Source organism: Pseudorca crassidens, chromosome 17 (assembly GCF_039906515.1).
Source record: "Pseudorca crassidens isolate mPseCra1 chromosome 17, mPseCra1.hap1, whole genome shotgun sequence".
In the NCBI taxonomy this organism is placed as follows: Eukaryota; Metazoa; Chordata; class Mammalia; order Artiodactyla; family Delphinidae; genus Pseudorca; species Pseudorca crassidens.
The window spans coordinates 22,114,311-22,141,883 of record NC_090312.1 but is presented as its reverse complement, the minus strand read 5'-3'; the positions used below and the strand labels follow the sequence as shown (position 1 = coordinate 22,141,883).

General features: G+C 37.8%; 1 long non-coding RNA gene across 1 annotated transcript; it reads right to left on the bottom strand.

Annotated features, from left to right (window-relative positions):
• On the bottom strand, positions 1 to 27,451 carry LOC137210506 (uncharacterized). The gene is made up of 7 exons (XR_010936588.1): positions 27,342 to 27,451; positions 17,367 to 17,490; positions 11,201 to 11,309; positions 6,985 to 7,324; positions 5,009 to 5,877; positions 3,861 to 3,948; positions 1 to 81 (listed from the first exon to the last, which is right to left on the bottom strand). It is a non-coding gene; the product is annotated as an uncharacterized lncRNA (long non-coding RNA).
• Positions 27,452 to 27,573: the final 122 nt, after the last annotated feature.

The following is a 27,573-nucleotide window of genomic DNA, read 5'->3' as shown; positions in this document are numbered from 1 at the left end:
ACCTTCAATTTCTCTTGTGGTAAGCTGGTCCCAGTCTGCTTTCAACAGTTTTGCTCCATCCTCACGGCATACTGGGTATACCTACGAAGTGGAATTTATTACACTGCACTGTAATTATCAACTTATTTTGCACTCTTCCTTACTAGGAGAATCTTCTGTAAACTCTGACTTGCTAATGGAGGTTTTCAGACATTAAAAAAAAAGGTTTTGGAGGATTTAATTATGAGCATGATGCAAGCAAAAAGGCCTCTAGAAGGCCAGTTCAAAGATTCACTCTTGGCAAGAACACTTACAGGAAAAGAGGATGGTTGTCTAATATTTGTTGAACTATATAAAATAATGTTTCATAACAACCACCAAGTGAGAGTCAGCTGGGAGGGTAGATGACTGGTTTCTCAGTATTAAACCCGTTAAGCCCTAAAATTGCTTATGCATTTTATCAGGAGGGCTAATTTCTTCCCAGAGGAAGGGTTGGAATAATGTAACAGAATAGGGTTCTGTACCATACCGGGTTTTGGACAATTTGTTTTTTACAGACATAATGGGGTCTTGTATATATAAACAACCCTGATTAAAAAAAAATATGTGGTTTGGTTCAGTCTTGTTAATGAACCCAAATTTAGCTCCCCATTCTTAGAGATCACAGGTATGTATTTATGAGGATATTACAGAGAGAGAATTTGCGTGTGTGTGGATGCTACACCCTTTCTATATATGGAATCAAAATCAGGAAGACTGTGCCCTCAAGCACTGTGATCATTTATGACAAAGCAGGTGTTACGGAGCATGTTGAAACAAAACAGAAAGAATGCAAGTGTTAATAGCATTACATTTCAAGCCAGTAAGACTAGTTCAAAAATATGAAGACCTGAAAGACCTGCACCATATTAAAACTGTGGGGAAATCAATTTTGCCTTAAGAAAACAATACCACAGCAATGTATCCTGAACCACAGAAGAAGGCAATTAATAGGAAGGTTTATCCAATATGACTGGGTTTTAATTCTATGAATCTGATTTGTTTTGGAAGAAGATCTCTTTTGGAATATTTATTTATTCTTTTAAAAATATATTTAATGACATTCAAATCATTTTAACTCCCTATTTTATATGAGACCTTAATTTGTGCCAACCTACAGTTTGATTAAGTAAGATTTTTCAGGAAGGTAGACCCCAAGGTTGACAAGATATTACTATGCAGGGCCAGGATCACGCTTAATTTGTTTTTACTTAGTAGGCAGTTGGAAATTTTTTGTTGGGTGAACTTACTGGATAAAGGATAAAATGTGTTCTGCATGTCTGTTTGATCTATTAGGGGCTAACCAGTGTGTGCTACTGTGCCGAGTCCTTTGATGAATGAGTGAATGAATAAATGAATGAGTAAATGAATGAATAGAATTATCTGTTGGTCACCATCTGAGAGATGAGGATTCTGAGGTCACAAAGGTGGTTGCATCACTATTACCGTATTTGTCTTATCTTTAGTTACCACTCAATACTTTTTTGCTGATTTAAATCGAACATTCCTTATTCCTGTTTCAGGTGCCGTAACATTTTACATTTCCTGTTCTCTTTTTAATATATCATTTTAACTAAAATATTTTATTGATACTTTCTATATTACTCCCCCTTTTCTATTTTTTAATGGCTTAACTACAGCTGCTAAGAAGATCAGAGGAATATATTGATGTTAAAGCAAGGTGATGCGATTAAAGTTGTGCTTTATGATTTTTATATTTTTCTACAGCTAGACTACAATACTTTTTATATAAAAATATGTAAAACTATCTTACACCTGAAGTTTAGTTGCTTTTCAGTTGCTAAGTTTTCTCATACCCGAAGCTAAATACCTCATCTCCAAACCCTAAGCCCACACTTAGCTTGCAAGAGATATACTAGAATTGTAGAGCTGTAGAAGGGATTCAAACAGAATAAGACTGGACTAGATTTTATGATTCTACAACATTTATTATAGAGCCTGCATTCTTTTAAGGTTCATAACTGGCTAAATCCTAGGAAGAACAAGATAAATAAAATGCCAGTATTGTCTCCATGGAGCTTATATGTAGGCAAGTAGATATATCGTCTAAAATACATGTAGTGAGTGCTAGATGAGGGAAGTTCCTGGAGCTCTATGGAGTCAAGTGGATGGTGTGACACATTTCATCTCCCAAGAGGATCAGAGCATGCTTTTAAAAATAGGCAATTGGATCCTCTTAAACTGAGTCTTGAAGGGTTGAGAGCTGTGAGGTACACAAGGGGGGAGGGTTCAGTCCAGATTAAGGGAAAGGAACCTGTACAAACATGTAGCCAGAGTCACAGATGGCTATGGTCGTAATGTGGTCAGTTTAGACCTCATGGCTCTTGTAATTTCTGGCTTGAGTTGTTACCACTGAATGAAAGTGACTCTCTCAGAGGAAATGTCAACTGTCAAAATGTCTGAGACTCTGTGGCCCAATGGAAGAACTTAATGCTTGTGCCTCTGTTCTCAAGCCATTGGAATCCCCGTCACAAAGATTGTGAAGTGAGGCAGACAGTAGTTTTAAATGTAGGTTCTAGAGTCAAAATGCCTGGCTTCACATTTACAGCCCACCAACTGGTACATCTTTGAACACGAGCAGATTTCCTGACTTCTCTCTGCTTCAGTTTCCTCATCTATAAAAGGAGGGGAGTAATAGTGACTACCTTATAGGGTGCTTGTGAGCACTGAAAAGTGCAGTTTAAGAAAGATCATCGTGGCTGCACTTCCAAGCCTTGTCCTCCAATAAAGTTTTTGTCAGTAATCCCATCTCTTAGTGGCTGCCAAGCTCAAGAGTTGGAAGCAAGTAGTGTCATTTATTGGACTCTTAAAACCTCTCTACAAGGCTGCCGCGTGGGGTAGAAAAGATCTGATAGTTGGCTTTCCCGGTTAGACTTTTTTCTTCTTGGAAAATGACAAATGAACTGATAGGAACATTCTAATTGGCTTGATAGTTGTATTTCTTATTGCAAATTAACAGGTGACTCTTTTGGTTTATCAAGTCAGAAAGCAAAAATGTGGCTCGTATTTTATGGAATCAGTTTGAGGATCAAATAAATTTCCTTTTGTACAGCATCTCTCTCTAAACATGATACATAAACGTATTAATTGTGAGTCTTTCTTCCACTGCCAGCATTATAAAAGGCTCTATTTTATATTTTAAACCAGAATGGGAACATTTCTACTTAAATAGAAAAGCTAAAAGCCAAAGATATTCTTCCAGGAGTTATTTTAATTACTAAGCACCTTTCAGTAGATATTTATGGTTCTTGGACTATGGAATCAAATTTTGTCTTTCTAATAACTACTTGAGATTATGAATCCCAGTAGAAATAATTTGTTATATTAATTAAGAGACACTGTAGTGACATGTTGAATGGTAATAGGAATCAGACAGTATTATTAAGGATGAGGTGGATATATAAAATAATGCTTTTCATGACTAAAATTTATCTTGATTCACTTGCTAAAAATAACTCTTGATATATTTCATTTCTGATACTTTTATTATAATTCTCTATGAATATCATTTAGCCTAGGTAGGATATTTCATTAAGTATAAATTGTACTATGTCAAGGCAGGAAATAATAAAGTTATGTGTAAGCATTAACACATCTGAGAGTAAATGAAATAAAATTAATCTAACCAAGATGCCAAGCATAAAAATAAATTACATGGGTTGAAAAAAAATGTGAATGTCAAATAAAGAAGAGGAATTGCATTCTACAACTAGCAAGGTGGATGAATAGAATTGAGATCCAGATAAAGAAAGTCTTAAACTCATAACTATTACTAGACTTAACTTCAAAACGAGCAAATTTCAATTTAGACTTTTTCTTACCCTGAGCTGCAGCAGTATGTCTCCACTTCATGATGAATACTGTCAAGAATGACAATGGAAGATGAATTAAACCATCAGGATGCTCCTCCTAGGATAGGATGCCATGTGAGGGAAAAGAAGACAAATTCAGTCTAAAATTAATGCACATCACCAGCATCCTCAAAACACTGACTCATAATCAGGCTGAAGTAAACTGTGTGCTATATATTTTTTCAATTTTCAATTGTCAGTAAACATGGGGTTTTTCCAACAGAAAACTAATGTCTCTCCAAGCAGGCTAAGGTAGTAATAGTAAATTGTCAAAAGATACATTCAATGAAAGCAAAAAAATTACACTGGGCTATTTTTATTTAATTTTTTTCATTCAATTTTAAATTATAATTTATTTCAAATATTTTGCGAAATTTTCCCTTAATTAATAAGGGGAAGTTATTTGATTATAGAAAAACATTTAAAATAAAGAGAAATCAAAAGCAGAAAAGTAGCCTGTGAAATGTTTACTACTTAGAGAAAAGCACTGTTATTCCACACCCTCTTAAACTTTTATTGTTTTTTAACTTAATTGTGCCTATATTGAATATACATTCAAAATGTGTATTGTATTCTGTATTCAATATATATGTATATATGCATATTGTCATCTATATTTTTATTCACTTAGTATAACATAAGCATGCTTGCATGTTATAACACACTCTTGATAAAGATAATTCTTAACAAGTTCACAGTATTCTGACAAGTGTATACAGTCCCAAAAGATATAAAAATTTTTCTCAACTTGATACATATAAACAAATAGCTTTCCAAGGATTGTACTAATTTACACCATGATGACACCATCATATTGTGTGAGAGTGCTTATTTCACTCTTCTTTCTAACATTAGTCTATTTCTGGACTGTTTGCTCCATTTCTTAGGTCTCTTTATCAATTCCTACACAAGTACCACAGTTTAAATAACAAAGCTTTAGAGTGTGTTTTGATATTGGACAGGCAAATGTCCCCAAAGATTCCTCCTTTTTCATCAGGTCTATAAAAAGTTTATTAGGCCTCACCCCATATTAACATTGCAATTACTTCTAAAAGCAATAAAAATAATCTTGCAATTTTGGTTGTGTCTTATTGCTTCAAGCCCTATCAATGACTTACCTTTTGTCTAGGGCAGTGGTGCTCAACTAGGGTCGATCCTGTCCCCCAGGGGAAATCTGGTAATATCTGGAGGCATTCTGGTTGTTGCAACTGGAGGGGGTGGAGTGCTGCTACTGACATCTAGTGGTTCAAGTCTAGGGATGCTGCTGAACATTCTTTACTGCAGTGCAGAGGATGACCTCCCCAAACGACAAAGAATTTCCCCCAATTTCCAAAATGTCAATAGTGTGGGGTTTCAGAAACCTTTGTAAATGGGATAAATTGAAAATCCCTTTGCTTGGCACAGCAGCCTCTCTTTCATCTAAGTTAACAGTCTTCAAACTGGGGAACATTTATTGATGGTCAGAGTCCAGATCCTCAAGCTGATCTTCTGGATAACGTGCCCAAGTTCAAAATAATACTTCTACATTAGAGGCAGGGGGAGGGGGAGGAGTGGGAAGGGGGAAGAGAGAGGCATATTTTTCTTTTTTTTTTTAAAGACTTAATTTTATTTATTTTTGGCTGCGTTGGGTCTTTGTTGTTGCACGCGGGCTTTCTCTAGTTGTGGCGAGCAGGGGCTACTCTTCGTTGCGGTGCGCGGGCTTCTCATTGCGATGGCTTCTCTTGTTGTGGAGCACGGGCTCTAGGTGAGCAGGCTTCAGTAGGTGCGGCACGCGGGCTCAGTAGTCGTGGCTCACAGGCTCTAGAGCGCAGGCTCAGTAGTTGTGGCATACGGGCTTAGTTGCTCCGCGGCATGTGGGATCTTCCCTAACCAGGGCTCGAACCCATGTCCCCTGCATTTGCAGACAGATTCTTATCCGCTGAGCCACCAGGGAAGTCGGAGAGGCATATTTTCCATCCATTCCAAATCATACTATGTTGCAATGCCCCTAGGGTAAAAAGAGAAAACAAACTAGGAAGCCTGCTTTAAAGATTAATCAAGATAATCAAGACAGTGCATAAACCCACATGGCTACAACCATGTGGCTTCAGCCTTTTTTTTTTAATGGAATACAGTTGTATATTTAATAAAAGCTAAACTTATCTCAATGCTTGTTTTAATTTTTTCTAGACATTTCACAGGTTTATGATTCCATTTGAACTCGAAAACTGGTTTAGTTAAAAATACCCCAGTCCACTGGGCATATTTTAATTGGATTACATCGACTTTATGGATTAAATTAGGGCGTGCTGATGGCCATGCATTTGTCTTCTTTTATATCCCTTAGTAAAGTAGCAGAGCTTTCTCCCCCTTTCTTACTAAGTTACTTGAATCAGATCTTTTCCCCCTTGATATTTTAAAATGATTAGTCTCTAAACATGTAGTTGACCTAATACAGAAGCCCCTCCCTGTGACTCGTGATTACCCATACGCGTTTGCCTTGTGGGCTGGTTAGGTCTCACTCATCTTTGTATTCCCAAGTACCGGGCAGGGTGCCTTGGACATTGCAGGGAGGCCACAAATGTCTACTGAATGAAGAACTAGTTACAGGATTGAGGCATTGAAAGGCAGGGTGTGTGAGTTCTAGTACCAAGTACTCCACATGGTGCCTTCTCCTTCCCCTTCTTTTTTTTTTTTTTAAAAAAACAAGTATATAGATTATTTCATTATTATTATGGGGAAATAGATGTAGAGATTAAAGCAATTCCTGCCATCGTTTATGTTTTCTCTTACAACAGTGATAAACATTGCTTGAGCAGTTACATGCTTGGCATTATGCTAAGTGTTTTGCCCACATTTAATTAATCACATTCAATTTTTCCCAAAGCCTGTGATGGAGGTAGTATTGCTCACTTTTATAAAAAATAGATGTTAGCTCTTAGAGAAGTTTCAGGTTCACAGCAAATGGAGCAGAAGGTACAGAGACGTGCCATATACGCTTTACCCCCCCCCCCACATACACACAGCCTTCTGCACTATCACTGTCCCCTACTAGAGGAGTACATCTGTTACAATGGATGAACCTACATTGACACATTACTATAAGCTTACATACCTTAACATTTTCATTACTAGCTTTGTGACTTTCAAGAACTGTATAATGTGTCTTGTCTTTCTAGTTATAAAAGGCAAATAATCTTTCGTTTCTGAGGATCCGCTTCTCTTAGTCCCAGGAACTCTAATGCTGCTATGGGCAAGGCTTGGTGTGAGACTTTTCTAGAATTATCCTAGGAAGCTGGTGGAAGGGCACCAGGTGGGAGTGGTTGTACTTGAATACTGGAAGGGTGACAGGCAACTGGAAATACCAGGCTCCCAAAATACATTCTTGAAGTCGAATAGAAGAGTTGACTCCCATCAAAAGAGAAGAACAAACCAAAGACTGGCCTTTTCTTCCCCTAAAAGAACAAAATGAAGGAAAAAAAAAAGAAAAAATCATTAAATTGCTGAAGCAATGAGGGCTTTATTGAGAAAACATTTGTGATCATGTTACATTCAAAGGTGATATACTGACCAGAAATTGCATTTCTAGAAATTTGTCCTAAGTAATGAAGTAGAGTTGGGTATAAAGACATGCAAATAATACAAACATCTGTAGCATGCTCACAGTGTGCCAGCTATTCTGCTACGCAGTTAATGTACTTACTGAGATTGGTGATATAGTCCTCATTTTACGAGGGAAACTGAGGCTCAGAGCAGCAGCTTGCCCCAAGATGTGAATCTAGGGAGGCAGAGTCTAGATCAACGCAAAATCTGTCTGATGACCTTGCCTATGCCCAGTTTTTTCACAAAGAGCAGTCTTTTGGGCTCCACCTTTGCGTGTGTGTGTGTGTGTGTGTGTGTGTGTGTGTGTGTGTTTCAAAGTAATTTTGTGCCAAGCAACAATATCAGGGAAATCATGGTTTGAATATCAGTTATATTTCCCCACAACCAGTTTGAACACATTCCATCTACAATCTTCTCGGAGAGGCCAGCTCTTCGTTTTATGTATGGTCACCAGCACTTGCCTGAAAGGCTAACGTGACAACGGCAAGCAGGCAGGACTGTGAGTGTAGAGTCCAACAGGCTTCAAGGTCTGTCATGGATGGAGAGACTAGTGACCAAAGGGAACCTTGACCTGAAATACTTTACTGATGGCATTGGATTCCTGGCTGTGTCCTATTCCTACACTTCTGGCATCCAAGAGCAGTGCGTCTTCTAACTTACTCCTTATCAGTCACTTATGGGAAACATCACTCATTAGACCAATGAAAAAAATTTTTAATGTCACTTATGCTAATTAACACACTCTCTGGTGTAGATCTCAATAAGACTACCTTAAGTACCAGATAAACTACTCTAAAAATGCTGATCTTTTTTAGGATATTTCAATTGCTATTTAACTGTCCCTAGGATGTGGATTAGGGATAATCTGCATTAGGCCTTCATGTACAAGCCTACACACAGATGCATACACGCACACACACCCCAAAATGCTTATATTGATGCAACTTAACATAAATTATCATGCAGACCACAGAACAGCCTCAGCAAATAGGAACTACCATGATTTTCATTCCAGTGTTACTTACAATAATAAAAAATTATTTAAATGTTGACTAAGAATGGCTTGCTTCAAAAAAAAATCCTGACACATTCTTGGATTTCTCAATGGCAGCACTTTAATATTTTGGGCTGTAGAATTCTTTGTTGTGGGAGATTGTCTTGTGCTTTGTAGGATGTTTAGCAGCACCCCAGCTTCTAACTCACTAGATGCCAGTAGTACTTCATTTCTCCCAGTTGTGCCAATCAAAAATGACATTGCAAAATGTCCACTGGGGGCAAAATTGCACTTTTAAAAACGTTTCTTTTTTTTTAATTGAGGTATAATTAACATATAACATTGTATTCATTTCGGATGTACGAAGTGATTTGATATCTGTATATATTGCAAAATGATCACCACAGTAAGTCTAGTGACAGTTTTTTTCTTGTGATGAGAACTTCTGTATATGTATATGTGTGTATATATGTATATACACACACACGCGTGCACACAATGCAATATTATTCAGTCATAAGAAAGAATGAAATTCTGCCATTTTCAACAACATGGATGGACCTAGAGGATATTATGCTACTGCTACTGATACAAGTCAGACAAAGAAATATAAATAGTCTATGTCATCACTTACATGTGGAATTAAAAAAAATAAAACAGGGGGCTTCCCTGGTGGCGCAGTTGTTGAGAATCTGCCTGCCAATGCAGGGGACACGGGTTCGATCCCTGGTCTGGGAAGATCCCACATGCCGTGGAGCAACTAGGCCTGTGAGCCATGGCCGCTGAGCCTGCGCATCTGGAGCCTGTGCTCCGCAACAAGAGAGGCCGCGATAATGAGAAGCCTGCGCACCGCGATGAAGAGCGGCCCCTGCTTGCCACAACTAGAGAACGCCCTCGCACAGAAACGAAGACCCAACACAGCAAAAATAAATAAATTAATAAACTCCTACCCCCAACATCTTCTTTAAAAAAAAAAAAAAAAATAAAACGAATGAATGTAACAAAACAGAAACAGACTCACAGAGAACAAACTAGTACTTATTAGTGGGGAGAGGGGAGAGGAGAGGGACAAGAGAGGGGTAGGGCAGTGGTCCCCAACCGTTTTGGCACCAGGGACCAGTTTCGTGGTAGACAATTTTTCCACAGGCCAGGGTGGGAGGATGGTTCAGGCGGGAATGCGAGCGGTGGGGAGCGGCAGATGACGCTTCACTCACTCACCGCTCACCTCCTGCTGTGCGGCCCAGTCCCTAACAGGCTGCAGACCGCTATTGGTCCATGGCCTAGGGGTTGGGGACCCCTGGGGTAGGGGACTAGGATGCAAACTACTACGCATAAAATAAACAAGCAACCAAGATATATTATACAGCACCGGAAAATATAGACATGATTTTGTAGTAACTTTAAATGAAGTATAATCTATAAAAATGTTGAATCACTATGTTGTACACCTGAAACTAATATACTATTGTACGTCAACTGTACTTCAATTAAAAAAAGATCTACTCTCTTAGGAACTTTCAAATACACAATATTATTACTATATTCACCATGCTGTACCTTGACTTCTTTTTTAATAACATTTTCTTCCTAATTATTTGATCACTGAAACCTGTACTGAAGAATCTTCCCCATTATTCTAGCTTAGATGAATATTTACTGCTTCAGCTTAAAGCCTTGAATCACTGAAATAAAACCTTGATGAAACTCCTTCTAGAAAAATAAGGTAGCCAGATACCTTGAAACATTTTTTGCTCACTTAGAATTAACTAGAAAACTCAAAAATCCTTGTTGAAGATCTTTTGAAAATATATCAGCCAATTTCCCTCTCCTTGGTGAAGTACATTAACAGGCAGAGCAGATAAAAACAGCTTTAGTATCTTTGAAGATGGGGAGTCCCCGAGCCTGTGGAAACTCAGGTTTCTGATCGTGCATGATCAAGACACAATATGGACGTTTAGGAAAGTAAGCCATTTCTGACCACTGGGAGATACTTTTATCTTGCTACTTGCCGGTTTGAGGCTTATTCAAAGTAGCAAAATCAAAATCCAAACAAGATCCATTATACATAGAATGGATGAACAACAAGGTCCTATTGTATAGCACAGGGAACTATATTGAACATCTTGGAATAAACCATAATGGGAAATAATATGAAAATGAATATATATATGTATAACTGAATCACTCTGCTGTACACCAGAAACTAACACAACATTGTAAATCAACTATACTTCAGTAAAAAATAAATAAATAAAGTGGCCAACACAGTTGGTTTCTGATTATTAATTAAAGCATTTTCTGCATACTGCTTATTTATGTTACTCTCCTGGTTTGGTAGAGAAGAGCCTTCATGACTGGCCTCTGCCTACTCTTCTGGCCTTGACGTTTCTTCACTATTCTTCTAAGTTCCCGACCCTCATTCAGTTTGCATTCGTTTTCCTCCCTCCTTGTATTTTCCTAGAACCCAGTGACCTACCATCAGAGATTTCTCACAGTGCTATTGGTGGAAACTCACCAACTTCATAAGCTGCCTCTTTCTGGAAGTAGATGGGGTTTTAATGATGAATAGGTATCACTACTGAGCAGTAAACATCACCCAAAGCTCACACTGTTTTTCATGTATTTTTCTGATAAAAAATGACCATATGATATTTGACTCTAAGCTTCAAGTCAAGTTCCAACTTATGGAACATTCAGTTCTACTTTCCAGTCCCCATTCCAACAACACACTCACCAAGAAGGTATTTCTCAATAATAAACATCAAACAAATACAGCTTTCACATGTATACTAGGTCCTTGTCCAATATTCTCTTCATCCAAGTCTTCTTTCTTTGGAGTCAGTCTATAAGAAAACAAAAGTTAGGTATACAATTTTCACCAAAGGTGCTTTAAAATAGACAACCACAGATGGAAGAGCTAGACTCAATACTAGCAATTTCATTATAATACATTTGAGCAACCTTAGAATCAGTGAGGTGTTCTCAGATTGGTTTCTGCCTCGAAAACAAACCTGTATCAGCTGCACGGAAAGTTATGTGAGGTCTGCTACATGAGAGGCTCAGACCGTCTTTGTCCATCACTTGTTCCCTTCTTTCCTATCCCCCATCCCTTCTTCCTGGCTAGGTGTGAGAAATCTGGAGCCATGCTGGTATGCGTGATGGGAATGGGAAGGTCATTTGGGGATTGAGGAAGGAGAATTAGCTCAGCATACCCAAGTGTATTGAAATGTGTATTCTATAGAAATAAAAAAAAATCAAATCAAAATGCTCCTCAAGTGTGTGTGCTAGTCCTTTGTTAGAAATTATCTTTTAAAAGATGTTAGGTTAAAATTTAACAAAGTGAATAATTGTTCAATCTATATTCAACCAGCATGCATTTACTAATGCATTTTTCTAGTAAAACAGTTTAAGCATTCAAAAACTTAAGGCAAATTACTTTACCATCCTAAGCCTCAGTTTTCCTTTCACTAAAAGGAAAATTTTTTTTTTTTTTGTTAAATTACGTTTCACTAAAAGGAACATAATTGCCTGCCTCATAAGGGTTATTGTGAGATTAAATGATACGTAATGCATGTGAAGAGTCTAGCACAGAGCCTGACACAGCAAAACTTCAATACATGGTAATGATACTGCTGAAAAAGAAGAGAAGCAGCAGCAGGAGGGAGAGTTTGAGCCCAGATGGTGGTAAAGGATCATGGTGGTACCATTAAGAAAAATTGAAAACCCAGAAAGAGGACTTGGTTGATTTAGAATAAGGATGATAAAAGCATATGATAATGATGATCTGGCGTATGAAATGGTAAAAGCAAGTTTTTAAGGTTGCATGTTAGGTGCCTAACACTGCCCTATTAGCCTGGGGAGAGGTTGTAGTGTCTTTTTGTGGACAGCAGGGGGCTCCCAGGTACTGGAATGCAGCGAGCAAGGCTCCTACTGTTTTCTGTACTTTGCTCAGTTAACTTTCTTATTGCTGGCAAAAGCGAGCTAGCCTCGTTTGATGCCATGGTTTAAAAGTTGTGTATTACAAAAAGTTGTGTATTCACCTCCATATATCAGAACTTTTATGTTTACGTTTCCATTATACCTTCCAGTCCCTTCTCTTTTATGAAACTGCAACAGAAACAACCCATAGGAATCTTTCCTTCTTAACTCAATATATTTGTGTAAATAGCCATTTTATTATTAATCACACATTGACTTTTAAAGTAAAATTTCATTATTTTCTGAATGTAAAAAGAAAGCACTGTCATTAAGAAAAACATACTGAATGAAAGAAAAATCATTAATTACCTCATTGTGCAAAATATTAATAATGCTCACTGATACCCCACGATCATTGTACTCAAAATTATGTGTTACTGCTTCAATGTGTCTTGGCATGTTTTCTTTCAGGATTTTCTCAATAGGAGGTAATAGTAATAGTAATAATAATAATAAATAAAGTGGAAATCAAGGCAAATAGATGACTTTGAATTTTTTTTTGAAGTTTGTATTCCTAGAATCATAAATGTACAATTTTCTCTACTAGGTATTTGAAATCCACTCAAATCCCATGGAGATGGGGTACATGTCAGTCTTTAGCTTAACATTCATCCATCCTTCCCACAGCATTTATGGAACAGTGGGCTGGATCCCATAAATAAGACAAGGTGTTTGCATCAGAAACTCATGGACTAAAGGAGATAACAAAGAAATAAAGTCTACCACAAAAAGCACTAAGAGTTGGAGTTATGGACACAGCAGTGGGAACACACAATGGAGAGAGGTTCTATTCCTGCCTAGGGAATTTGGGGAAGACTCACTAGAATTGCTGGCAGGGTGAGAAGGAAATTCCATGCATAGGAACTGCACATGTGAAGTCATGGAGCAGTGAAAAGTGTTCAAGAAATATTCAGGAGCAGCAAATATTGTTTGTACAAAAGTAACAAGGAAAGGAGAAGTCAAATCCAAGTGAGTAAAGAGCACGTCTATAGATCTGTAATACACTTCTCCCTTCCCCGCACTGTCCTTCTTCCCACTATAGGGTAACAGAGCTTTGTGTCATTAAGTTACTAATTCTGCAATTTCTAGACATAGTATTTCTACTAGTGTATTTTTTTAGTTAGTAATTAGTTTCTTTCTTCAAAGAATCACATCTCAGAAGTCACTTTCCTTCCTCTGATTCTGATTTTTTTTTTAAAGATTTTTCCGTAATTAAAAAAAGAGTTCTTTGAAAAGTGGATATCTGTGTAATCTCTACCCTAAAATTGCAAACAAGCAGCATCCACTCCAGGTACTACTCACTTTTCATCATCTTGGTTCACACCTAGCACTTACTGTCCTAAGCAATGTGAGTGTACCTGTAGTCAAAGAAATTCATAATTCAACCAAGAAGCCAGGTATCTATGAAAACTTGTCTCTAATCATTAATTTAAAAGAGAGATGTTGTTTATTGTTTTATTAATGGAGTCGTTTCAGGGATGTACATTAATTTCCAGGATTATTAGTTTTTGGAAATTCCTTTGTTCTTCATTGAATGTGGATTTGAAAGGATGGAAGAAAATAAACAGTTAGTAGGGACAATCTAATGCAAAAAAGGCAAGAGTAACAAGAAAAATGTCCACACTAGCATCTGGCACTATTAATACACAGATAAATACTCCAAAATACTTCTTGAATGAATGAATGAATGTTGAATGAATGAAAGTTGGTGCTCTGCCCCTCACTTCCACATACATTAAACTCAGTGTGTGTTGGTGCACGTGACTTTAGATGCTAGGCTGTTTCAATATTATATAGAGACTAATATAGTCTCGATAGTCCACTTGATAGCCTTGGTGTGTTTTTTTTAGAACAACAAACTGTAACTTGAAGTACAACTTGTTTCTTCTTATCTTCATGTCCATCTAAAATATCTGGCTCTTCTCCTCTATTATATGCATAATCTTTTCTCAAGTGTTTTTCTATTCTGTGCCTGCCAGCATTTGTTGTTTGTCGATTTTCTGATGATGCCCATTCTAACTGGTGTGAGGTGGTACCTCATTGTAGTTTTGATTTTCATTTCTCTAATAATTAGTGATGTTGAGCAGCTTTTCATGTGCTTCTTGGCCATCTGTATGTCTTCTTTGGAGAAATGTCTATTTAGATCTTCTGCCCACTTTTGGACTGGGTTGTTTGTGTTTTTAATATTGAGCTGCATGTGCTGTTTATGTATTTTGGAGATTAATCCTTTGTCCGTTGATTTGTTTGCAAATACTTTCTCCCATTCTGAGGGTTGTCTATTTGTCTTGTTTATAGTTTCCTTTGCTGTGCAAAAGCTTTTAAGTTTCATTAGGTCCCACTTGTTTATTTTTGTTTTTATTTCCATTACTCTAGGAGGCGGGTCAAGAAAGATATCGCTGTGATTTATATCAAAGAGTGTTCTTCCTATGTTTTCCTCTAAGAGTTTTATAGTGTCCGGTCTTACATTTAGGTCTCTAATCCATTTTGAGTTTATTTTTGTGTATGGTGTTAGGGAGTGTTCCAATTTCATTCTTTTACATGTAGGTGTCCAGTTTTCCCAGCACCACTTATGGAAGAGACTGTTTTTTCTCCATTGTATATCCTTGCCTCGTTTGTCATAGATTAGTTGATCATAGGTGCGTGGGTTTATCTCTGGGCTTTTTATCCTGTTCCATTGATCTATTTCTGTTTTTGTGCCAGTACCATATTGTCTTGATTATTGTAGCTTTGTAGTATAGTCTGAAGTCAGGGAGTCTGATTCCTCCAGCTCTGTTTTTTTCCCTCCAGATTGCTTTGGCTATTCGGGGTCCTTTGTGTCTCCATACAAATTTTTAAGATTTTTTGTTCAAGTCTGTAAAAAATGCCATTGGTAATTTGATAGAATAGTAGTATTTTGAAAGATATCTTTTTCTTGTTTTCTGAGCAATAGGCCTCAGCAGTGGGCTTAAAATATTCAGTAAACCATGTTGTAAAGAGATGTGCTGTCATCCAGCCTTTCTGATTCTATTTGCAGAGTACAGCCAGAGTAGGAGCATAATTTTTTTTTAATTGTTCTCTGTGCTATACAGTAGGACCTTGTTGTTTATCCATTCTCTATATAATAGCTTACATCTGCTAACCCCAACCTCTCACTCCTTCCCTTCCCCAACTCCCTCTCCCTGGGCAACCACAAGTCTATTCTCTATGTCCATGAGTCTGTTTCTGTTTTGTAGATAGGGTGATCTGTGCTGTATTTTAGATTCCACATATAACTGATATCATATGACTTTTGTCTTTCTCTTTTTGACTTACTTCACTTAGTACGATAATCTCTAGTTGCAACCATGTTGCTGCAAATGGCATTATTTTGTTCTTTTTTATGGCTACATAGTGTTCCATTGTATATATGTACCACTTCTTCTTTGTCCATTCAGATGTTGATGGACATTTAGGTTGTTTCCATGTCTTGGCTATTGTGAATAGTGCTGCTGTGAACATAGGGGTGCATGTAACGTTTTGAATTAGAGTTTTGTCTGCATATATGCCCACGAGTGAGATTTCTAGATCATATGGTAATTCTATTTTTAGTTTTCTGAGGAATCTCCATAATGGAAAAAAATGAGGTTGCTATTTCTACCACATCTGCAGGTATTTCCTCCACTGAAGTCTTGAACCCCTCAAAGTCATCCATGAAGGCTGGAATCAACTTCTTCCAAATTCCTATTAATGTTGATGTTTTGACCTCTTCCCACAAAACACAAATGTTCTTAATGGCGTCTAGAGTGGTGAATCCTTTCCAGAAGGTTTTCAATTTACTTTTCTCAGATCCATCAGAGGAATCACTATCTATGGTAGTGTTAGCTTTATGAAATGTAGCTCTTAAATAATAAGACTTGAAAGTCTAAATTACTCCTAGATCTATGGGCTGCAGAATGGATGTTATATTAGCAGACATGAGAACAACATTAATCTCATTGTTCATCTCCATCAGAGCTCTTGGGTGACCAGGTGCATTGTCAATGAGCAGTAATATTTTGAAAGCAATCTTTTTTTTTCTAAGCAGTAGTTCTCAACAGTGGGCTTAAAACATCCAGTAAACCATGTTTACTGGATGTGCTGTCATCCAGGCTTTGTTGTTCCATTTATAGAGCACAGGCAGAGTAGATTGAGCATAATTCTTAGAGGCCCTAGGATTTTTGGAATGGTAAATGAACTCCAGCTTCAACTTAAAATCACCAGCTGCATTAGTCCTTAACACAGCCTGGAGCCAAGCATTGACTTCTCCTCTCTAGTTATGAAAGTCTTAGATGACATTTACTTCCAATATAAGGCTGTTTAATTTACAATGAAAATGTGTTGTTTAGTGTAGCCTCCTTCACTAATGATCTTCGCTAGATGTTCTATATAACTTGCTGCAGCTTCTACATCAGCACTTGCTGCTTCATGTTGTACTTTTATGTGATGGAGACGGCTTCTTTCCTTATATCTGATGAGCCAACCTCTGCTAGCTTCAAACTTTTTTCTGCCGCTTCCTCACCCCTCTCAGCCTTCTTAGGATTGAAGAGAATTAGGTTCTTGCTCTGGATTAGGCTTTGGCTTAAGAGAACACTGTGGTTGTTTTGATCTTCTATCCAGACAACTAAAACTTTCTCCATGGAAGCAATAAGGCTGTTTTCCTTTCTTATCATTCTTATGTTCACTAGAGTACCACTTTTAATTTCCTTCAAAACATATGTCCTTTTATATTTAGTGTGGAAATAAAGCTGTGATGTTCTTCTCGGACTATAAACTGACAGTCTAAAATTATACAGTGTCCTGCATATCTGCTTTTATATATTGTCAATAAAAAAGTTACAGTTATCTATATTTCATATATACTCATAATTCATTTAATCTAATGAGAGAGCAAATGTATTTGGACAGTTACTAGAAATCTTTTGTACCTTCCAACAACTAGATTTTTCTTGTTTGAGGCAAGTAAGCTTCAGCACATCTCTGCTCAGAAACGACACAGCAAAATTTCAATGTACCAGAACTCGTAGTCCTCTGGATGCTTTCATCTGCATTCTATTTTTAGAAAAAGGAAAGAGATCAAAAGGATAATCAGATATCAAGGCTCTCAAAAAAGTAAACACACTAGTCCTTTTGGATTTCTACATTTATTTCTCAATCGAACTACACACCCAAGATAGCCCAGCTTCCTCTCTGCTCCATGATATCTTTATTCTAGGACCCAGGGTGAAGGAACTGCCTGCCCTGGGACATCACTAGAAAACAGAAGAGGGTAGATTGTGTGATGGCGCCTATAGATTTCGCTGGGAAATCACACATGCCCCATCTGCTCGCAGTTCATTGGCTTAAGCAAGTCCTACGGCTAAGCCTGAGGTCAGCGGAGTGGAGAAATATAATCTCCCCACTGCCAAGAGGCAGACAATATTGTGAACAATAATACAACTCACCATACACACTTAGAAGATGTGATCGACATGATTATACTTGTTCCATACGATCACTGACAATTTTAAATGGTCATCCAACCTATTGGAATGAGCACTGTCCAGCCTGGATTCACTGTTGTAGTTCAGACCTGACTCAGTTTCCCTTGCAATCCTAATACCAATTCTCCTGTATCTTTTAGATACACAGTACTATGATGCTCACTAATGCGACGCTTAGAAACATGTCTCTACAGCAAGAACCCCATCACATCCATTGCGTGAGAGCAGAGATAACATTTATGAAGGGCCTACTTGGGGTAAGCCAGACCTACTTGGTTCAGAGCACTCCTGTGTGCTTTAGTTAATCTACTCAGCAACTGAGTGAGGAGGAAAAGATTATTTTCATTTTACTTGTGAACAAACTGACCCAGAGAGCTAACACAAAGTCAAATGGCCAGCAAGGAGTGAAGCTGGGATTTGAAATCAGCATTTTGACTCCAGAGTTCTGGCAAATCAAGCTAGAAAGACAATGACTACATCTTGGACATTCCACAACTAAAAAGGACTTTTTGCCAACTATTAGCCAGAGAACAGAATGACCACGCTCCCCACAGACTCTCAAATGATTCAAATCACTAAGCTGTTCACTGAAAAACTTACAAATATTTATTTTAAGGCTTATAAGGAAAAATCTCCTTTCTCTGAAGCCTAGAGAAATATTTTTCTTTTTTTTTGCACAGAACACTCGGGGACATTCTGTTTGCAGTGGGAACACGTGGAACCCATTGCTTAAAAGAATAATTGTTCAGAGTGGATGGTTGAAGAGGAAGCGAAGAAGTGGAATTAAAGCTAAGGTTCCCAAGGTACAGCTAAAGAACACATAAAAGAATTGGTATCCAGGTTTCCCAGGGAACAGTGAACAGGCAGGAAAAAAAAAAGTAGAAATGAGTTGCAACAAAGGTAGATATTAACTGACGAATTTATGTAAAAACATTTAGAGAGATTAGGCTTCTGCGTAAGGAATTTCAGACTTTCGTTTTGCTGCTGTTCTGCGTGAATTAGGAGGATGACATGTGCATTCAACCTCCTGTTTTTCAAAAGGACTGAGAGAAGGTGTCCTTGCTAAACGTAAGGGTGGAAGCAGGATGACACTTAGGCTAGGGAAGAATTGGTTTAGGTAACTGGAATAAAAGAAATACAAAGTTTTAACCTTCTTTAGCTCATTTTTAATGATTCTGCAACTGTATACTGTCTGATATGGTATAAAGGAAAGAGCATAACCCTTGGAGACATATAGATCTGGAATCAACTCTCTCAGCCATTTCCTTGTCTACTATATGACCTTAAACAAGTCTCTTGCTTTCTTTGAACTTCAGGTTCCCATATGAAAAACAGAACAAAACAAACTTAACACAGGATTTTCGTGAAGATTAAGTAAATTGTATACAATTTATATCTGTATCTATATCTATACTTTTGTCTATATCGATAAGTAATCTATATCTGCATCTATACTTGTGTCCATGTCTATATCTATATAGTATTTAAGAGGTGCTCTATGAATGTTAATTGCCTTCTGCCTTGCTGTATTAATCAATTTATTAATGAATTTAACCAGTATTTGTTAAGTGTTTGTTTCATGCCAGCATGGAGGTGATGAAAAGGTGATGAAGACCCAGGCGCTGTCCTTAAGAAGCTAAAGAGAGAAACAGACATACAGACCACATGATTCCAGAAATCACATGGTTTCAGAAACTTAGCTGAGACTGTTGGGTTCAGGCACTGTCAGCTGGCTGGACTGGGGGGTTGATGTCATGACCTGTCATTGCATCACGTGCACTTTGCACAAATGCACTGAAGAAATACGCTACAAGGACAGGGGTTATTTTTCTTTTCATTAGCAGATACTGTGCTCTTTTCAAGCAGGCCTGATTTATCATTTTGGAGTCACTCTGGAGAATTTCATGAACTGACATGATATTCCACGTTTGTTTCAGCTGCCTGGCTGGTCTACTCAGCTCCTTCCTCCTTATCTCTCTCCCCTTCATCCTTCTCTTTGTCCTGATGCCTTCTGTTTCTTTCTCTCTCTTCTTTTCATTCATTTCACAAAGTTTTATGTACTGCCTGCTAAATGCCAGATACCATTTTAGGCACTATTTTAGGGATATAGCAGTTAACAAGAGAAAGTACCTGTTCTCATGGAGATTATATTCTATTAGCAGACAAGAGAAGATAGATGAGAAAACAAATAAATATACAGTATGACAGTTGGTGTAAGTATTAAGGAATAAAACGAAGGGCAAAAACACAGAGAATGACGGGAGTGGAGGGGTGTATATATGCTAATTTAGATCAAGGGAGGTCTATCTGATGAAGTGACATTTGAGCAGAGACTTGAACACAGTAAGGGAACTAGCCACTCATGTATCTGGGAGGAGAGAATCCTAGGAAAAAGGAATAACAAAGCAAAGGCCCTGAAAGGAGAACAGTAAAGAGACCAGGGTGGCAAGATGGAGTAAGCAAAGGAGAGAGAGGAAGGAGATAAGATCAGAGAAATGGACGGAAAGCCATTTGGGATGAATTATAAAGGGCTTTGTAGGCTATGGTAGAACATTGGATTTTGTTCTAAGTAAGGTGGGAACACACTGGAGGATCTTGAATGAAGAAATGACATGATCTGCCGCAAGGAGAATAAAATAGGGAAGAAAAAGAGGGCAATTATAGAGTATGGAGATGTGTTGGAGGCTATGACAATAGTCTAGGGGACAGGGAGTGGGAAGATTAGGATGATAGGAGTTAGATGCTCTTTGATTCTGGATATACTGCAAGGTAGAGCCTACAGGATATGCTGATGAATTGCATGTAGGGTGAAAGAGGGAGAAGAAAATTGTGAGTGATTCCAAGATTGATGGTTTGGGTAACTGACAGAATAGAATTTCCATTTACTGAATTGGGTTGGGGGTACTGAAAAAAGAATATATTAAGGGATGCAGGTAATCAATGTTTAAGAATGAGATATATTAAGTTGGACATCCAAGTAGAGATAGAGTTAGAAGAGAGGTCTGACCTAAAGATAAGATTTTGAGATGTCAGCATTTCATATAGATCATAATAAAAGCCATGGAAAAAACAAGAATATATATACATATATGTATCACCAAATCACTTTGCTGTACACTTGAAACTAACACAATATTGTAAATCAACTATACTTCAATAAAAAAGAAATAAAATACTTGCATATCATAAACCTGATAAAGGGTTAATATTGAAAATACATAAAGAACTCAAACAACTCAGTGACCGAAAATAAAAAGCCGTGGAACAAGACGAAATCACTTTGCAGTGAAGGGAGATAAAGGGGCGAAGTGGTCCAAGGACACAGCCTGAGACGTTCTAAAGTCCTCAAGGATGAGAGGAATCAGTAAACAAGACTGAGAAGGCTGTTTGACAAAAAGCTTTCAGGGATCACTGTCTTTCATTGCCTGGTGTTCAGTGTTTTGAATTCTGAAGTCCTCAAGGATGAGGGGAATCAGTAAACAAGACTGAGAAGGCTGTTTGAAAAAAATTCTCCCAGGGGTCACTGTCTTTCATTGCCTGATGTCCAGTGTTTTGAAGTCAGTTCAATAATATATTTGGTGCTTCTTGGCTGTTTCAGATAGGAGGATAAATCCAGTTCATGTTACTCCATCTTTACAGGTCACAGAAGTCCTGTATTTGTATTTAAAGTATATCTCTTTTAGGAAGAATATATTTGGTTCTTGCTTTTGCTTAATCCAGTTGAACACCTCTGCCTTTTAATTGGAGTATTTAGTACATTAAGGCTTAACGTAATTTTTGATATGATCTAATTTAGGCCTACCATTTACCAAATGTTTTATATTTGCTCTCTCTGTGTTTTAAGCTGTATCTCTTTTCCTGCTTCATTTTGGATTAATTTAATGTTTTTAGAAGCACATTTTAGTTTATCTGCTGGCTTTAAAAGATAGACTTTATCTTTAGAGCAGTTTTAGGGTCACAGAAAAATTAAGCTGGAAGTACAGAGAGTTCCCATCACCCCCTGCCTCTCCCCAACCACATAACCTCTCCCACTATCAGCATCTTGCACCAGAGTGGTACATTTGTTATAATCGATGAACCTATATTGGCATATCACTATCACTCAAAGTCCACAGTTTACATTAGGGTTCATTTTTGGTGGTATACATTCCATGAGTTTTGACAAGTGTATAATGACATGTCTCCACCATTTCAGTAACATACAGAATAGTTTTACTGCTCTAAAAATCCTGTGCTCTGTCTACTCATCCCTCCCCACCCCCCAATCCTGGTAACCACTGATCTTTTTACTGTCACCATAGTTTTGCCTTTTCTAGAATGTCATATAATTGGAATTATACAGCATGAACCATTTTCAGATTGGCTTCTCTCAATTAGCACTATGCATTTAAGATTCCTCTATGTTTTTCCATGGCTTGATAGCACATTTGTTTTTAGCTGAATAATATCCAACTGTCTGGACGTACCACAGTTTGTTTCTGTATCCACCTACTAAGGGACATCTTGGCTGTTTCCAAGTTTTGGCAATTATGAAGAAATCTGCTATAAATATTTGTGTTCAGGTTTTCATGTGGACGTAAGTTTTCAACTCCTTTAGATATAATACCAAGGAGCATGCTTGTTGTATCAGAAGGTAGGGGTACGTTTAGTTTTGTAGGAAACTGCCAGTGTCCTCCAAAGTAGCTGCGCCATTTTACATTCCCACCAGCAAAGAATGAGAGTTCCTATTGCTCCACTTCCCTGTTAACATTTGGTGTTGTCAGTGTTTTAAATTTTGGCCACAGAATGGCCAAATAGACATGTAATGATACATTATTGTTTTAATTTGCATTTCCCTACTGACATGTGATGTTGAGCATCTTTTCATATGCTTGTTTTTCATATATGTTGATGGTGTCTGGTGTCCAGGTCATTTGCTCACATTTTAATTGGGTTATTTTCTTACTGTTGAGTTTTAAGAGTAGTTTGTATAGTTTGGATAACCGTCCTTTGTTAGATATGTCTTCGGCAAATATTTTCTCCTAGTCTGTGGCTTGTCTTTTCATTTACTTGACAGTATATTTTGCAGAGCAGAAGTTTTCTGTTTTAATGAAGTTCAAGTTATTATTTCTTTCATGGATCATGCCTTTGGTGTTGTATCTAAAATGACATCAACGTACCCAAAGTCATGTAAATTTTCTCTTACATTATCTTCCAGGAATTATAGTTATGCATTTTGGTCTATGATCCGTTTTGAATTAATTTTTGTGAAGGGTATCTGTGTTTAGACTCATTTTTTTTTTTTTTTGCATACAGATGTCCAGTCATTCCAACACCACTTGTGTGTATGTCTTTTCTCCATTGTGTTGCCTTTGCTCGTCTGTCAAAGATCAGTTATGTGGGTATATCTCTTGGCTATGGTCCATGGATCTATATGTCCATTCTTTTGCCAATACCACATTGCCTTGATTACTGGAGCTTTATATAGTAAGCCTTGTGGTCAAGTACTGTCAGTCCTCAATGCTCTTCTCCTTTAATATTATGTGGGCTATTGGGCATTTTGCCTCTCTACATAAACTTTAAAATCTGTTTGTGTATATCCACAAAAAACTTGCTGGGATTTTGATTGGCATTGCATTGAACCTATAGGTCAAGTTGGGAAGAACTGATATCTTGACAATACTGAGTCTTCCTATCTATGAACATGGAGTATCTCTCCATTTACTTAGTTAAGTTGTGAGTTCTTTCAGCAGAATTTTGTAGTTTTCCCCATATGGATATTTTGTTAGATTTATACCTAAGTGTTTTTCTTTTTTGGGTGCTAATGTAAAAGGTAATGTGTGTTTGAAATATCAAATTCCAGGGACTTCCCTGGCGGTCCAGTGGTTAGGACTCTGTGCTCTCACTGCTGAGGGCCTGGGTTCAATCCCTGGTCGGGGAACTAAGATCCCACAAGCCATGCAGTGTGGCCTCCCCCCGCAAAAAAATCAAATTCCACTTGCTTATTGCTGGTTTATAGGAAAGTGATTAGCTTTTGTATATTCAACTTGTATCCTGCAACTTTGATATAATTGTTTATTAGTATCAGAAGGGTGTTTTTTGTTGATTGTTTCAGATTTTCTACATAGACACTCATTCTAATGGCTTTTTAGCTATACCGCTTTGCACCATTTTTTTTTAGTGATTGCTCTAGGCTTTAAAATATATATACCCTTAATCTTTTACAGTGTACCTAGAGTTAATACCTTATCACTTCATATAAAATGTACAGCTCCATTCATCCTCAAGATCACTTATTCTGTAGTTACTATATTATATTGATACATCTAAATTCATTATAAAGCACAGAAGACAATGTTATAATTTTTTCATTAAACAGTCATGTGTTTTTTAAAAAAAATTAAGAGGACTGTAAGTCATTTATATGTATATATCTAGGTATTTACAATTTCCTATACTCTCATTCCTTCCTAAAGATTTGAGTTTCCCTCTATTACCATTTTACTTCAGCCTGAGGTGTTTCCTTTAGTATTTCTAACAGCATAGGTTGGCTGGTAACAAATTCTTCTAATTTTCTCTTATGTCATAACACGTTTATTTTGTCTTTGAAGGATATTTTTGCTGGATATAGAAATCTATGTTAATTTTTTCCTTCCTGAACCTAAAAAAATATTGTTCTAATATCTCTGGCCTTCATTTTTTTTTCTGACAGGAAGTCAGCAGTCATTTGATTCACTGTTTACATGTCTATACCATATTTTTCCTGTGGCAGATTAAAAATCTGTCTGCATATTTTTTGATACTCCTTACTTCAAAAGAAGGAGCCTAATTCCCCTCCACTTAAATGGGGTCCAGACTTAGATACTTGATTCTAATAAACAGAATGTGGTGATGCCGTGTGACTTCCAAGACTAGATCATTAAAATATGGTTCAGAACACATATAAAGAGCTTCCATCTGGCTGTCTCTCTCTCTCTCTCTCTCTCTCTCTCTGTCTTGTTCTGAGGTAGGCTGGCCACTACATCATGAGGGCACTCAAGCAGTCCTGGTAAAGGGTCCACATGGAGAGAAACTAAGGCTTCCCACCAAACACCAGCACCAATTTGCCAGCTATGTGAATGGTCCACCTTGCAAGCAGACCCTCCAGCTCCAATCACATCCAGCTTCGGATAACATTTGACTACAATGTCATGAAAGTCCCAGATCACAATCTAAGCTGTTCCCAAACTCTTGTCCACAGAAAAGGTAAGAAATGATGTTTATTGTTGTTTTAAGCCACTAAATTTGGGGATAATCTGTTATGTAGCAATGGATAACTAATACATTTCCTAACGCAAATGTCTCTGCATATTATATTCACTCCGATTCACCAATGCTTCCATTCATTTTACTCGTATAAAAGAAAAAAAAATTGTAAAATTCAAGATGCACCATGGCTGAAAAAATTGATCTATGGAAAATAATTAATTTGTGATAAAACCAATCTATTCTAAAACACCATTTTGTCTTACTGGTTTACTTTCACAGCCTGAGCACTCTGTATAATACTTGGTATATAAATAAGATATTAAATAACTACTGCTGAATGAATGAATGAATTTGTTCTTTCAGGCTTTAAGCTTCTGGAGGGCAATAATTGTGCTTTATTCACCTTTTTATCTCCCTTACATGGGACAGTGCTTAAATGAACATGCACCGTTCACTGTTTGTTGAATTAAATCAAACTTAACTGAAATTCTTGTTGAAGAAAATGATCTGGAAACAGAAGTGAAAAATCACGGCAGAAAACTAATTTTAAATATTTCTGGACTTCCCTGGTGGTGCAGTGGTTAAGAATCCGCCTGCCAATGCAGGGGACATGGGTTCGAGCCCTGGTCCGGGAAGATCCCACATGCCGCGGAGCAACTAAGCCCGAGCGCCACAACTGCTGAGCCTGTGCTCTAGAGCCCGCGAGACACAACTACTGAGCCCATGTGCCACAACTACGGAAGCCCGCGCGCCTAGAGCTCATGCTCCGCAACAAAAGCCACCGCAATGAGAAGCCAATGCACCGCAACAAAGAGTAGCCTCCGCTCGCCGCAACTAGAAAAAGCCTGGGCGCGGCAACAAAGATCCAATGCAGCCAAAAATAAATAAATAAATTTATATACAAAAAAATATTTCTACTGCACATTGACTGGTGCTGGTTTTCAAGCCCCACCACCTATCACATATATGCATAAAAACCACAAATTTAAAAAACTTAAATATTTATATTCAGTTAATTTCTAGTAGACCATATGGATTTTCATAATTTCCACCAATAGAACACACCTTCAAATGTTTCTAGAGAATCTTTGTGACAAATATACAATGATAGGTATATGACTGTGCTTAGGTTGTAAACTATTGTAAGGGGGCAGAGTGAATTCGGCAGATTATCGGCAGAATTGGTAACCTGCACTGCTCCTTATCCAGTTGAGCCTTAAGCCATTTCCGTAGAGTTGTCTTTTATGAGCACAGGGAATTTGAACATTCAGTCATACAACTGAGCAACTTCTTTTCCTCTTTGGGAGGTAGTGTGTATCCAAGGTGTGTCTCAGTGGTTCAGAGCACAAGCCAGACTTCCTAGGTGCAAATCCCAGGCCCACCATTTACCAGTTTTGTGATCTTTGCCTTACAGCTTAGCATCTGCCTTAGTTTCCTCACCTGTTAAATACAGAAACTAATAGTACCTTCCTCACAGGGTTATTGTGAAGATAAAATGGGTTAACATATGAAAAGTGCCTGACACACAGGAAACACTAATCACAATTAGCTCTTACTGCCCTCAATACCAATCAGGGACTTGGAACATTGCAGGTGACTTGTAAATCATTATTAAATGAATGATTAATTCTGGGAGTACTGTATGGACATCTCTGCCCCCTTTCTGGATGGGGGGGTAGGTATTTGCATTCTATGATCACACAAAAATTTTGATTGTTTATTCCTTTTTAGAAATTCTCGATTAGATCCAAAAGAGGCAGCTGATTCTGTTCACTGATAAAGGATATACAAGTAATACTGGCACCTGATTACACTGAGTTGGGAATTAGAAAATAACACACTCTGGAGTAAGAGGCATTTTTATTTTTCATTTTAACCCCTTCACAATGTGAAAGTGGCAGAAGGGTGTCAAGTATAGAAAAGAACACGGAGTTTCAGAATCAAAGTGTCTTCTGCATTGTTGGGCTTGTGGAAAGATCATTCTAAGTTTCAAACAGGGCCCAGCTTCTCCCACTTGACTGTGGGCAACGCCTGGGATTGGTACGAGGCCTAATCAGACTTTATATCCACAACACCTGTCACAGTGCCTCAGTCGGTAGAAAGCCAGAGAAAAATATTTTACAGGGCTGAAATATTAATACTCGAGGCAACCCGGGCCTCAAACTTTCCATCCGTACCTCAACTTCCACCTACCTGGATGGACCCAAGTCTTCCCTTAGAACGACATTCCAAGGAGCAAGAAAAAGGGGGCCAGTTGAAACCTCTTCTCGGAGTTATGGGAACCACTTCCTTCGTCTGTTGCTAAGGAGGGAAGAAGGACAGAGAGATGAGGCTGGGGGAAAGGAGCGCCTCTACACAGCGGAGCAATAGCCCCGTCCCACTTGGCAGTGGTCCCGCCGGTTCCATGAGTTACCCCGCCCCCAAT